This window comes from Melanaphis sacchari, unplaced genomic scaffold (assembly GCF_002803265.2).
Source record: "Melanaphis sacchari strain LSU unplaced genomic scaffold, SCAv2.0 Contig54_pilon_pilon, whole genome shotgun sequence".
NCBI classification, from domain to species: Eukaryota; Metazoa; Arthropoda; class Insecta; order Hemiptera; family Aphididae; genus Melanaphis; species Melanaphis sacchari.
In genome coordinates this window covers 1,416,166-1,428,665 of record NW_020271380.1, presented here as the reverse complement: position 1 = coordinate 1,428,665, position 12,500 = coordinate 1,416,166, and the positions used below count along the sequence as shown (strand labels likewise).

Genomic DNA, 12,500 nt, shown 5'->3' with positions numbered 1-12,500 from the left:
CGCACGCCGTCACGTTGGAGAGACGCGAAAATGTTTATGAGGCCGCGAAATTTTAGGGTGTATAAAGAAATAATAATAATGAAGCATCCTTTGTATTGTTTTGTTACATGGCGTAATTATTTTATTTATTAACGGATATATTATTTTAAACACACAAACACATCTCTATATACAAATGTGTGTGTACAATACACACTGCAATATATTTTTTATACATTGTTTGATCATTCGGGACGTAGGACGAAGGATATCGCCTCGTATAGATCGTACGCGAGAGATAGAACATACGGCAATGACGTGATTATATTATGTTTACAATACGCACACACTATTATATACCAGAGTGATATAAAAAGTTTCTCGTAGGTACCTATACACACATAGATAGTCCTGGTATCCCGTCTCTGTTCACACACATACCTATACACAAATCCACACATATAAATATATATGATGGTTAATAAAGTTTAATGTTCTCGAAGAGGTTGTGCGTTTTATGCGTTTATCGGTATCGAGGGAAAATATACTTCTTGTACATACAGATATATACATACATAAATATATATATAGTTACATATGTTAGTACGTATTACACTAACTAAAGATGATTCCGGCAGATTACAATGTGTGTATGTATGTGTGTGTGTGTGTGTGTGTAGATGGTAAGAATATTGGATAAGGTCGGTGAAACACTAAGTGATGCTGAGTAAGAATAAATACCATATATATACCGTACCACGTAGGCGTTTGACAAAAAAAATAAATAAATAAAAAAAATGCGAGGGAAAATAATAATCGCTTTTTGTCAACCCCGTACGCGCGAGATTCCCGAGAAAAACGTAATTATATACAGTGTTATAAGCTATAATATATTATGGCATGTATATCATCATATTATTTATTTAATATGTTTGTATATACAAAGCGTCATAGACAAAAACATGTAAATCTAATAGTGAAATCATGACAGCGCGAACACCGACTGATTTTTTCTCCTTCTTTATCATCACATCGTAGCAAATAAACGAAAACGTTGAATTAAAACAATAATCGTTAAGATTTTAATCAACGCGGTACATAGCGACAACACCATTAACTTTTATTAGAAAATTAATTTAAGTTATTGAGCGTAACGTCTGGAAAATAGTTTTTATCATATTATTACAGCATGTATTTTTATTTTTGTTTTTGTTTGTTTAATGATTTAATCGCAGAAAAATTCTCTACCGCTGCTATTGAATATTATAATATATATATGTATACCTATGTTATCTTTTTATTATAAGAATATCACAAGTTCTCTCGTAGTTCCATACGCATATACCTAGGTATTTCCGCATACATATCTGATACATATTATAATAATATATGTCTAGGTATTATATATATATAAATGTGTGAATAAGTGAATTAGTTAAATTCGTTACGTGTTATTAAGAAAAAGAAAAATAAACACAAAATTTTATATAATATATTAAGCTAAACGGATGTATTATTATTATTACTATAACTAACCACACATATAATATTATATATATATATATATTATAAACACACCTGCATAATAATACAATAATTTTTAGTGTAGTACCAGTCGACTATATTATCATAAATTTCATAAATGTGGTTGAATAATGTTTTGTTTATTGGACAGACACTCGATTTGTCGTGAAATACGTATAGCTAACACGATAATATTATACAATATATTAGTATAATATATAGGTATAAGCGTCTAACGCGTAATAATAAAAATAATTCGCGTCTACTAATATATAATATAGGTAGTTAGTACCTACATCATTATCATCGTTTACAAAGTATATAGGTATAATATATAGATATAAATTCGTGTATTTCGGTCATCGGATGAAAAAAAATTATTAGACGTAACAAATTGGTATACACGTGTAGGCAATAATAATATGTAAAGTTGCCTGCTATACGTCAAATACACGTGCACGTACACACACACACACACACACACACATACATACACATATATAATAAAATAAAATGTGCAAATGTACCACTACTGCAGACGTGTAATTATAATTATTCGCGTAGGTACTCGTTGAGTAATATACTATTTCATATATACAATGTACATAAGTATAATATGAATAATATATCAATCAAATATTCTAATAAGCGTCTGGTTATAATCGATAAAAATGTAAATTTCATACATGTCAGTGTGATACGCGTTAATTATTTATGTTAACGCGTGTTTGATTTGGATTTGTAAAAAAATCGAAATTTTCTCTTAAAAAAAAAAAAAAAACCATTTCACATATATGGGACACGCGAAGAGCCTACATGGATACCAGCCAAGTTTAGTCAGTCCACCACAAGTTTGTCGCCTCGTCCCACGGACAATAAACAGTATATGAACATTAAAATATAATAACGAAATACACGCGCATTACACGCCCATGGGTCTCCCGGACATCCGACTTTATGATACATACACAGTACACACATACACACACACACACACACACACATATATATATATATAAATCAGCCAGCGATTTATCTTCATTATAATCAACTCAACTATATACATATTATATTATTACTATACCGCACAGCATGACACCTAACCATCCCCGTCGTATTTTTTTCAATCAGTACGTATATATATAGTTATATTGTGTCGACGCTACGGCACGGGAAGAATGCAATTTTAATACTGTATTTATTTTTTAAGAAGATCACCACCGAGATTAACGAAACTCGACCACTCGGGTAGTTTGTTTACAAGGATGTACTTGTATTGTATAATATTTATTAAATATATATGAGACGTAGGTATAATAGTATTGTGTCGATATCGCACCTATAATAATTTAACGGAAAATATTGGACTCGTCGTATATAATACACTGCGCTATAATATTATTACATAAATGAACATAATAATATATATTATGTCACTTACACCGTCTAGCCAACGTGCACTAAGATCAGTTTTCACGACAATAATAATAATAATTTATATCTCGTCTCGCGTCGCGTTCATCTTCTATATTATAGTATTCGGCATACGCCATACACAATAAATAATAATAATATTAATATGGTCATATAGGTTGCAGGTCCGTATCTGTTCGGCTAACCAGAGCACAATTATTCACGGTTTCACGTTCGTAAAATATATGTGCTTTTACGGAGTGTTTTCTTTCTTTCTTTCTTTTTTCCCCCGTTAGTAGGCACCGCTCGAAACCAGAAGACGGAATCCATCGTATATTATAATATACAATATTATATTGTGTTCGAGGAGTTAACGAGCGCGCTGCGGTGAATAATATCTATAATATGTTACTTGTACAAACACGAAAACGTAAACGAATATATTATTATTATTATGCGCGCACATTCACACGCATACCTATACACGGATCGAAATTATTATTATAATATTAGTGTTCGGGTAAAACGCCTGAATTCCGTATTTAACACACGTCTATACGATATATTACAATATTATATTGTGCACGCATAATATATCCAACAATAATATAGCTAGGCAGGTACCTATGATAATAATACGACCGTGGTGTATACGAATCCCAGAAGTCGCTTAGGCATGCGGCGCATCGACGAACATCATATAATCGTATACCGAACACACTGCTGGTATAGGAGGTCTGAAGGTAGGATATGTGTAGGTATATGAACGTAATTAATCACGGGGCTGCAGTGATTTTTCATATTTCCAAATATAAATGATTGTGTACCTACCTAATATACGATATCACTCAAAACGTAAAAAGTACGAACGTAACGAAACAACAATGCAAACCGCATAATAGCAGTATTAATATATAATGTTATGATATTATAATAATGGTATCAGTAAACAAAGTAAAAAAAAATACTGAATGCTGATTTAAATATCTGCGTACATATTATAAAGCGGTGAACACGTTCTTATATTATATTATGATCTATAAATTCAAAACGAGATTCTCAATAATCGAAAATGTTAATTATATATTTTATTTTCATTTTTTATTATTATACTATTATTATTTGCCTCCCGTAATATTATGGACACATGTACATGCATATGTATGCAATGGATGCATATAATATATCTCAATGCTGTATGATAATATAATATTTAAATATTATTATTGTAAGCTGACCTTAAAATTTATAATTAATTTTTATTTCTAAAATAATATGAATACTGTATCTATACAAATTAAATCGACCATGTTCAAAGCGCGGTGTAAGTAGCTACGGCACCCATCTATCATAACACACAGTTTATAATATAATATTATATATTAAATGTTCATTTACATTTAGTTTATATACGAGTATTTTTAGTTTGTATAATTATTTATACAATGTACAAAATTCTTCTTAGAAAAAAAAAATGATTTGATTTTATCCTTAATGGTTCTTATTTTATACGTCTAATGCATCATCGTAAAATATATTACGTTTTCGGGTATCATTTTTCCACAACTAATAAAATAATTATATTGAAGTAAATAATATTTTGATCATAAAATAATAACATTAGCGAATGTAATAAAAATTTTGATATATTATAATACTTAATTGTTTATAGCACAAGTTTTTTTTTTTAAATGTATACACACATATTTGTAAATATATACCTATATGTATATATATATTCAGTTGGGCAATCGTGAGTAGGTATACCTACAATTGTCTAACTTTTTTTATCTGTAGAATTTGTATAAGTATTATCTTTTTATTCGTGACCTATCGTAAATATTATTAATTGATATAAAGTAATAAATGTAAACATTGAAAAACAAAAAAATGGAAAAATAAAATCAATTAATAGAATGTCGTATACTAATGACAGTAATAACTATACATTATTTTGCACTATAATATGTGTAAATATATTAATGATTTTGTACACGTAAAAATGTATGTTTATTTAAAAATTTGGAATTGTAGTCATCATTTTAATTAACCTAAGAAAAAGTCAATTTAAGTTTTTAACTTTATTTAATAGCTTTAACAATTCAATATTATTATATAAAACCTACCTAAATATAATGCAATAATATATTTATGTTTAAACGGTTAACGAATAAAACGATGTATACTGTAAGCCGGTATAATATATGTTATTAATTATTATAAATAATATATCCTAGAGGTGTATTATGCCAAACAGATTATATTTTTTTCACGTGATTTTACCGATATTTTGTGGAACACGAGGAGTCAACGTTCGTGTTCTCCAGCGATATCGTTTTCCCGTTTATATATATTATATAATGTTATGAATTTTGGCGTCGTCGGAGGCTGTATCAGCGGTGTACCACAGATGCCGTGGCGCGCGGACACGGCAGCACCGAGATGACGATAAGCGTGCATTACACATGGGGCCCCCGAGGTTATAGTACGCCTTGTCCATATACAAATTGTATATATACGTATATGATATATAGTGTACGGTAAATCGAGAGATTGACGTGTTACACACGGTGCTCTCTAAAAGATAAAATAATATATAATAATAATAAAAATAATATGTGAAAATTAGTTTAGTCCATTAAAAAAACACACTGTATACCGTCGGTTTATCGCCAAAATTACGGTTCTTATCGTCACGATGCGACGACGACAATAATATTTGTCTTCTTCACGCACATTTGCCGTATAATATATTATTGTTATTTATTATTAATATAATTCTAGTACGCGAAATTGTCGTCTTGCTATAGTTAATGAGATTTGTGACCGATACAACATGAATGTAAACGAATACACACTCGCACATACTCTAATATCTAATAATATACTGCGGGGGAACTGGTAACCGTTGCTACCGTATTTTTCTTGAATCCGGCAAAAACAATATAAAGGTTTTTGACATAAATGCTGTCAAACCATTGAACCATTATATAAGATGGGTCTGAGTTTATTGTAATCTTACCGTGGCATTTTTGTCGGAGAACAAAAATAAAAAATAGCGATACCTATAAAAGAGGGTGAATTTTGTTTCAACGCGGGACTCCATGTGCGGGAAAAGAACGTACATTTTACGACGTTTTAAGTACCAAGGTCGCGTACAACGCAAATATATTTTCGAATAACACACGTTGTTAATGGATGCTGCTGGTGCTAGTGCACGAGATAAGGAGATGTGACGGACGACCGATCCGTTTGTCGCGCCGCCGCCGGTAACAGTAATAATATTAATAATAATAATAATAATAATAATAATAATAATACTAATAATAATAATAATAATAATAATACTAATAATAATAATAATAATAATAATAATTGCTCTACAGACACGGCGCAGTTCTTATTCGTCATCATAATCATAATCATCATCATCATCACCGTCGTCATCATCATTAAATCGTTATTTGGTCGCCGTCGTCAGTGTGCTGCAACCATCACACCACCCTCGATTCACCCACATCGGACAAAAGTCTATATTATACGTATATACATATTATATACACGAATACGATGACCGCGAGAGGGATCCATTCGAATTTGAAGCCCGGGGCGTTCCGGGGCATCGGTAATCATAAATCATCTCAACGTATACACGGTATCTATTATATGAGCACGGGCATGTATATATATATATATATATATATATATATATATATATATACCTATATTGCAGCAACATAATATATAGTACGCGTTTGTGATTGTGTGTGAGCGTGCGCGTGCGTGAGTGCTTGGACCAGATAACAATGTGAGAGAGTGCAAGAACGACAATATATATATTTAATATAATATTTATATTGTACGACGTATACATGGGGTGGTTTTGCAAAGTCAGCAGGAGACGATAAGATTCGGTAAAAGAAAAAGAAAAAATCCGCGGTACATACAAACACATCTTGCGTACTGGTAACAAAAAATTAATAGACAGCAGTGAAGGGTCGATCGGCGCCTTAAATAATAATAATAATAAAAATCGAAATTTGCTTCGAAATTGAATATAATATAATATACCAGCTATGTCCTATATATACAAGAATCAGAAACGACTATAATATTACGGCGCCTACGAGATATATCAAAAAGACGCAAGTAGGTATATTTAGGCAGTTACGAGGACGTATTAAGAATATGACACAATACAAGTAAAGGTATATATATATATATATAGATACATTATATTCGTGCCACGGTAGTCTCGAACAGCGGGCCGAACGAATTTTAGAAGAAAATGTGATTAGAGGTACTCGTTATCGCGGGCTTATGTACTATTTTTTTTCTACTTGAGAAAGGTACGACACGAAATATGTGTATAATAGCACTTATGAAGCATTAGTGTGTTTCCGAACGATAAAATGATATATACAAACGTATTTCGTTTGCGTGGCATGCACGAATGACAGACGGAGATAATTTCTGTGAGAACTGTGTATTGTCTTAGTTTTCATTAACTCGTTATTACCGCGTTAACACAAATCATGGTTGTTACACTAGTGCCTAAAAATAGTTGAAAAAAATATATATTTTTTTTAATATTAGTAAAGTATGACAGATAGGTAGGGCAGGTATAGGTACTATATCTATGACGACAACTTAACCATTTTTAACTCCTCAACACCATATGGAAACTAATGAGGTCCACGAATTTAACGAAAAATAAACGTAGGTATGTAATATTTAAATCACCTAACTAAAACTTAAGGTCAGTTACAATTTATATCACTATTCATAAGAAAATTTTAAAATATTAGATATTAGTACACTAATATTTAAATTACACTTAATATTTTTTAAATTAACTGTTTTGTATATTTATTTCTCTTATGCTCAAAAAATATCTAAAAATCACATTTTCAAAATACTTCTAAATTAATGTACTTGATTATTTTAATCAATAGATAATGTACAGCATAATAGAAAGATATCTTCAACAGTTTTGAATGCAACAAATTTCCCGGAAAAATTTACACAAAAAAGAAAAAACTATTGTAAAACCAATAAGGTACATTTCTCTTTTACAGTATTAAAAACCTAAATAATATATACCTAATAATAAATATAAAATGTCAAGTTCCATTCTTAGACAAAATGTTTCTGAGGATTAAACACGATAATACTATAAAACACCGAACCATTATTACATTATACCTCAACCTTTAAAGATCTTCAAATGTGCCGTTGGAAATGTAACGGAACATTTTTTTTTCATTTATCTTACATACGTTAATAAATAATACTAACAGAAACAGAGATGGCCATTAATCTATGTTCATCGAATGACACTCGACGGCGATTCTGTACAGTAGATGTACCTATATGTGCGAGTTTCTTTTTTTTGGTTATTATAAAATTGTAAACGTTTCAGAACAAAGTATTATAATATATACCCCAAGTCCTGGCAGTATGCGTTTATTGACGTGCAATGTTTTACAATACCCGAGGGTTATAGGCATTTTTGAACGAAATTCGGCACGTACGGTCTTTGAAGTCCACTTGTTACCTATATATATAACCTATACGGTGCACCCAATCTACCTGCGAGTCGGCAAACATCCTTTGAAGTTAAGTAAAGATTTTATTGCACCTATAGAATACATGTAAGTATTCAACTACTCTCAATGTTTGTTCCCGCCGTAAGTCAACAAGCAAACATTGTTTCTATCACCAGACAATATCATTTATGTTTATACCAGCTATTATGTAAGATTATTGTATATAAATAAATATGGATACTTTACAACTCTCGTTGCGTCCTACGAGAAAATAGAGAGAAAGAATAACCGATATTTGTGCAATGAGATGCACAACACTTGTTTTAAAAAATGGAATTTCACATAGGTACATAACGAGTTAATAAAACCTAGAAATGAGTGGTGTTTATTATAGAAGCAAGTAGGTCTTCTCTCTTTGCGTTTATCTCGCAACGATGCTGTTCTTTTTAATATCCACAGATTATTATTTTTTATTATATGTGATATGTGTGTGTATACATATATACAAGTGAACTACGTGAGCTGAATATTTCGAGTCTATGCGGTGCATCCGACTTCACTATAAGCTTCTAAGAGAAAAAAAAAATTAAAAGAAATCTTAAGTATACGTATACCTTCAAAATAATATATAGTTTAGTAACTACTTTGAAATTGTTAAAAACAAATGAACATTACGATAGTGAACGATTTGAATAATTTTATAATTAAGAATAGTCAGTCCTTACAATAAAACTATATAGTAAGGGTTATTTATTCTTATTATATTTTTGTTCGTTTTATAAAAACCAATATTATATATCCTTTCGAACACCAAAATGCAACATTAATCGATCAGATATGTCAGGGAGATAGGGAGTCTGTTTCTTTCACTCTCCCACCCCATATCCAGTCATCACTCTCTTTATTTCTTTATCTCTCTCAGGTCTTCAAGAACTCTTGCACCGGTGTTTATGTCGCATAAAAAAACATGCACGATTCGGGTTTATGGAAATGTACCATAATTATCTGTACGCATATGGAATATTCGATTGGTGAGTAGGCTGAACGAATAACCTGACTATTCGAATGTAAAATAATAGCCGGTCTACTACAAATTAACATAAAATAGTTTTGTATCTCTTAAAAAATTAAAACGAAACAAAACATATCACGCGGGATAAACTAATTTAGTATTTGAAGATGTACCCAAATATATATATATCATAAACTACACATAAATATACGATTTTGTGTTTTTGTGTATGACCAACTCGCGATTGGTGACATGCTGGACATAGACAATAGTTTTCCGGTTACACTTTTTTCAAAGGGTTCAACTAATGTTTAACGCATTTATCGTACATCATCAGATATGAGATATACCTAGGTTTTATTTACATTTTAATTAAACTATTAGGATTTTAACAAGACAGCTATATATTGGCGTTTGATAGGATAAATAACATTTGAAATATATACCTATATACCTATCTATCTTTATATTTATATATACACATATACACCTCGTTTATAAATTGTTGTCCATCACTGGCGATTATAATAATTATTATGTAGGTATGTGTAAATAATATCAAACGGGCCTAAATCCAGTAATATAAATGAAAAAAATTTCAAGTGGGGACTCAAAACATTAAATATCTATTAAAATAATTTTTACTAAAAATTAAATCCTTCTATTTAATTAATATTATTAAGGGAGTTAGCCTAATGCCATTACCTATATTTTTTATTGCTTTTTGTATATTGAATATATTGGAAATATGATGAACTTGCGACGGATGCAGGATTTAACAAAATCGTGGCACGTGATTTTTTGCAGCATAATAACGGATGTAATAATACTGCAGTGGGTTGGTAATATAATAATGTAGAATATAGGTTTTAGGATAATATAACGTGTGTACACATACGCATGAATAGAGTGTGAAAACAGATATTTCTCACGCGGTTTCCTAACAATATCCACAAAGTTCTGTTCGACGTGTCAACATCTCAACACAACACGTATTTGTACCTATACATATCATAAAATATATTGTTGTAGTTGTGTAATATAATATATATATAACTAAACCGGCAACCTAAGCGGGGCCCTTTGACGGCGAGGAAACAAACATCCTTTACATAATAATAGTAATGATAATGTGCTGTTGTCGAGTGTATTGTGCTGTACGTGTAAAGGTCCGACAAAAGAGGCAATAAAATGTATAGGCGCGAAGGGGTTCCTCTATAAACGTACTGTTTGACAGTATTATATATATATATATAAATATTATAAAAACGGAAAAAAATGTATTCGTTTAGCCCCTGTGACGAAGTTAAATTACGCGTATGCGTATACACCGCGTATGTGTGTATATAAATATATATATAGATAAGAGATATATTATTCTATGCCAAAAGTATAATTAGAAATACAAAACCGGCGACAGACGCATCCACCCGAATTCGGTAATAACATAAATCTTAAAACGGGAACGATGTGACAGACAGACGAGCAAATATTTTCAATAATATTTTACTGGGTTTGGTTTCTTTTACTTTTTTTTTTAATGCCTCGTTCGCTTACGTTCGCCAAATCCTGATATTATATACAGCACACATGCATTATCAAGAAACTGGTACGAATTTTCGTCCACCACCGCCACCTCTCACCACCAGACGATCACGGCCATATCTAATATGTGGCGGCGGCACACGGTGCGTGCGTATGGGAAAAGTGTTATGCGAAAACGTCGTTCGGGAGACTTGAACGCAAGTGAAGTAAGTAATAAAATATTACAAGAGACTTTAACGCGTACACGTGAGTTGAATATAAATTCCAACCGGCGACCTCTATGTTTTATTTATTAGAAAGGGAAAAATTGTACATAGTTTTACCGGACGGAACATCTTTTATTACATATTATACACATAAACATACACATACATATAGACATAAATAGGTAAGATATATATTGTGTAATTACACTGGGTACGTTAGCTAAATACGTTATAACGTCATTCTTATCCGAATATTTGTTGAACGCACGTGTGATCAACCTTTACAACTATATAGCACTCGCAATAAACGACGAAATCAAGACAGTTATCAAGATCAACACCCTAACCTATGACTAGACTTAATGAATAAAGGTATTATAAGGACTGATTGCCTAAACAGCAACTGTATTTTGTTAAGGAGTCATGAGATGGAGACAACGAAAATTCAGTCAAGTTCAAGTACCTGTATCCTGCAATGTCGATTCCCGAGGGACGACTATGGGTCGTTGTAAGATTTGTGTTAATCCAAAAGTAATGCGTGCGTTATCCAACAGTGTACTACACGACCGCACAGTATTCTTACCCAAATAACAACAACACGCGATGAGATTAAATTTTTGGCGCACTGATAATATAACGATATAGATATGATATCACAGCAAAAATCACAAAAATATACAAATTTACAACAAAAAAACGGTAGTAACGACACGAACACAGTATACGCACTTCACACGCACAAGCAAACCATCGAGGTATATGAAAAATATTAAAACCTTTAAAAATATTTAAAAATAACACCACACACACACAAACCGAAAACGAAAACACGATGCGTCGGAACGGAATTATGATTTAATAATACGCGATCTTTAGTTAACAAATATAAAACGCATAGATATAATCTATTTTCATTTACAACGAAAACCGAGTGGATAAATAATACAATGATGGCTTGAAGCGGAGGACACAAGAGAAAAATAATTAAAACGGCGCGCGCACCCGAACGTACGGAACGGCGGTTGTGCAGTGACTGACTCGTCCTGGTCGGTTCCAGAACTCGTTTGTGCGCTTGCCACAAGTGCGGGCTGTGTGTTCGCGCCTGAGCGTGCGTGCTTCAATATTCTTATGCGGCGAACGTGCGCGTGCGCGCGCGGGCCAGCTCCTCTCGGGTGTCGCGGGGCCCGCGATGCGCGCGCCGCCTTCGTCGACAAGGATCGCGGGTACCGCCGCCGTTCGGTACGTGGACCGCGCCGTGGTGACCCGACAAGG

At 32.1% G+C, this 12,500-nt stretch overlaps 1 protein-coding gene across 1 annotated transcript in view; it reads right to left on the bottom strand.

Annotated features, from left to right (window-relative positions):
- Positions 1-12,004, bottom strand: part of LOC112599645 (protein dachsous) — a gene marked incomplete at its 5' end in the record, with an annotated part of 126,227 nt that extends 114,223 nt beyond the window's left edge. Inside the window, 1 exon segment of the mRNA XM_025346632.1 lies at positions 11,692-12,004.
- Positions 12,005-12,500: the final 496 nt, after the last annotated feature.